At 51.1% G+C, this 2,978-nt stretch overlaps 1 long non-coding RNA gene across 1 annotated transcript; it reads right to left on the bottom strand.

The window, feature by feature from the left end:
• Window positions 1-6: 6 nt before the first annotated feature.
• On the bottom strand, window positions 7-2,937 carry LOC121026238 (uncharacterized). Its single transcript, XR_005788311.1, has 3 exons — window positions 2,660-2,937; window positions 2,123-2,230; window positions 7-100 (listed from the first exon to the last, which is right to left on the bottom strand). It is a non-coding gene; the product is annotated as an uncharacterized LOC121026238 (long non-coding RNA).
• Between the last annotated feature and the right edge of the window lie 41 nt (window positions 2,938-2,978).

The following is a 2,978-nucleotide window of genomic DNA, read 5'->3' as shown; positions in this document are numbered from 1 at the left end:
GTACCAGGTGCTCCACTCGCTGTACCAGTAGCATCCAGCCTCCTTCGATGGTCCCTTCCTCACGGTTCTCATCGTCGGGCATGGGTGAAATGTTCATACCCTGAGGTAGAACACAGGAGGGACACAGAGTCAGACACAGCACCATGGACGTCAGGAGGCTTGGGGTCCAGAATGCAGACCCAACCCCCAAGCCGTCAGTGACTTGTGGCAAGAGTGAGACCTGGGTGCCCAGTGTCTGAAGAAGGATGTTGGCATTCACACGAGAATTTGAGGTGGGAAATGGCTGAACACGTTAGGATATCCGATCAGACATCCCCACGGGCGAGGGAATTAAAAGCAGGAATGAACTATTAGGACCTCATGAAGATAAAAAGCTTCTGCACAGCAGAGGAAACAACCAACAAAACTCAAAGGCAACCAATGGATTGGGAAAAGGTATTTGCAAATGACATATCGGACAAAGGGCTAGTATCCAAAATGTATAAAGAGCTCACGAAACTCCACACCTGAAAAGCAAACAATCCACTGAAGAAGTGGGCAGAAAACATGAATAGACACTTCTCTAAAGAAGACATCCTGATGGCCAACAGGCACATGAAAAGCCGCTCAACGTCGCTCCCATCAGGGAAATACAAATCAAAACCACACTCAGCTATCACGCCACGCCAGTCAGAGTGGCCAAAATGAACAAATCAGGAGACTATAGATGCTGGAGAGGATGTGGAGAAACGGGAACCCTCTTGCACTGTTGGTGGGAATGCAAACTGCTGCAGCCGCTCTGGAAAACAGTGTGGAGGTTCCAAACAATTAAAAATAGACCTACCCTATGACCCAGCAGTAGCACTGCTAGGAATTTACCCAAGGTATACAGGAGTGCTGATGCAGAGGGGCACTTGTACCCCAATGTTTATAGCAGCACTCTCAACAATCGCCAAATTATGGAAAGAGCCTAAATGTCCATCAACTGATAAGTGGATAAAGAAATTGTGGCTTATGTACACAATGGAGTACTACGTGGCAATGAGAAAGAATGAAATATGGCCCTTTGTAGCAACGTGGATGGAACTGGAGAGTGTTATGCTAAGTGAAATAAGCCATCCAAGGAAAGACAGATACCATATGTGTCCACTCTTTTGTGGATCCTGAGAAACTTAACAGGAACACATGGAGGAGGGGAAGAAAAAAAAAGAGCTTAGAGTGGGAGAGAGCCAAAGCATAAGAGACTCCTAAAAACTGAGGACAAAGTGAGAGCTGATGGGGGGTGGGAGGGAGGGGAGCGTGGGTGATGGGTACTGAGGAGGGCACGTGTTGGGATGAGCACTGGGTGTTGTATGGAAACCACTTTGGCAATAAATTTCAAATATTTTTTTTTTTTAAAAACCATCAAGGAAAAAGAATCTCAGGTCAGATTGTTAGATGAGTATGCACGGCACCTCCCTGCATGAACAGCAGTGTCCCTGTGATTTCTAACAGTACAGTCCATTCTGGGGATCCGAAGAGAGGGACAGTACCTGGCAGAGGTTGGATCAGGATAATAGGACATGTAGGATGTTCAGTGCAGCACTGTGACATGACAAGAGAAGGGAATGCTGTCACAATCCCCCATTTGTGAAGGGTTGAATGGGTGGGGTGAGTGGTCACATTTCCAGAATGTTGTCTAGGTGGTAAGGCCCTTGCTCCTGATCTGGAGGGGCCCCGGGGGCGTGTTGCTTGGCCACCAAAGTGCAGAGCATTAGACATAATGCAATGAGCCCCATGTCCTTTGGGTAAAAATCTCCCTGCTCTCACGAACGTGTGTCAGACGTGGAGAAGGTGTGGAAGGATGGTCGGGCGAACCGGGACACCTGGGAACGTTCGTCGGGGAAACGTGGACAACAATGCCAATATATTCTAGACAGAATGGGACGTGAAATGGTCTCACGCCTCTTTTCTGATATTCCTACACATAAGTGGAGAGTGACGTTGTGTCTGGCCGTTGCAGGGCCTGGGCCCTGAGGGCATGTTTGGGGAGCAGATGGGGTTCGAGGTTCATCTGGGACCAAGAGTCTCTGAGAGCTACCAGGGGAGCAGCAGTGTGTTTTCTGGGCCCTGGGTGTTGGGTTTCCCTGGTACCTGCACTCACCCTGAGCCTGCGCAGCTTCCTGCTGATGGCATGGGGCTTCCTCCTTTCCTTCAGGGAAGTAGAGCAGGGGCTCTCATTCAGCTTCTCCTCCATCTGTGGCATGTGGCTCTGTAAAGACAGTGCCCAGCAGGCAGGCAGCCAGGCAGCCAGGCAGGCAGGAGTCCTGAAAGCCGTGTCTGCTTGCTTTCGCTTGTCCTCAGACCCATATGAATTCATTCCAGATATGACACCACAGTGTGCACTCACCTCCCCCCACGGAGGAGAGAAGCAAGGTGGCTTGAGGGCCTTGGATTCAACCTGTTACAGGTTAGAGGCACCTCAGAGATCCCTTTTCCCTCCTTCCCAGCATGACACGTGCATGGCCATGATGGGTCCACCAGGTGGTCCACTGCCATCGAACCTGCTCCGGTCCCGGGGAGGACCGGCCCCCATGTCCCCCTTCCCCCAAAACTGAACACGAGGGGATGGGGGTGCCCAGCGAAGGCTCCGAGCTGTGACCTGACCTGACCTGGCCTGCTCTAGGCTGCTCTGTGTTACCTTATGTGACGTCCTGGAAAACATCCTGAGGCATCGCCAGCATGGGTTAAGGCAACCTCTCCAACGTCTGAGTAATCCTGCGCACTGGGGTTTCTGGCATCCAGAGCCCCGGTCCCTGGGAAAACAACAAGAGAACATCCTAAAGTCTCTGTGTCTGTAGGCAAGTGAGCCTGGCATGGGACCTTCCTAGAACATGGGTGCCAGGTTACAGGAGTTCCAAGCTTTCCTGGGGCCTATTGTGAGCCAAGTGATGTCACTGCCTAGGATCCACCTCCTGAGTCCCCCTCTGGGATAACACCTTTGCAAATAGTCCTCTCTT

The sequence above is a fragment of the Herpailurus yagouaroundi genome, unplaced genomic scaffold (assembly GCF_014898765.1).
Source record: "Herpailurus yagouaroundi ecotype Mexico unplaced genomic scaffold, PumYag 67878, whole genome shotgun sequence".
NCBI classification, from domain to species: domain Eukaryota; kingdom Metazoa; phylum Chordata; class Mammalia; order Carnivora; family Felidae; genus Herpailurus; species Herpailurus yagouaroundi.
The sequence above is the reverse complement of the archived record's forward strand: the minus strand, read 5'-3'. Positions and strand labels throughout refer to the sequence as shown.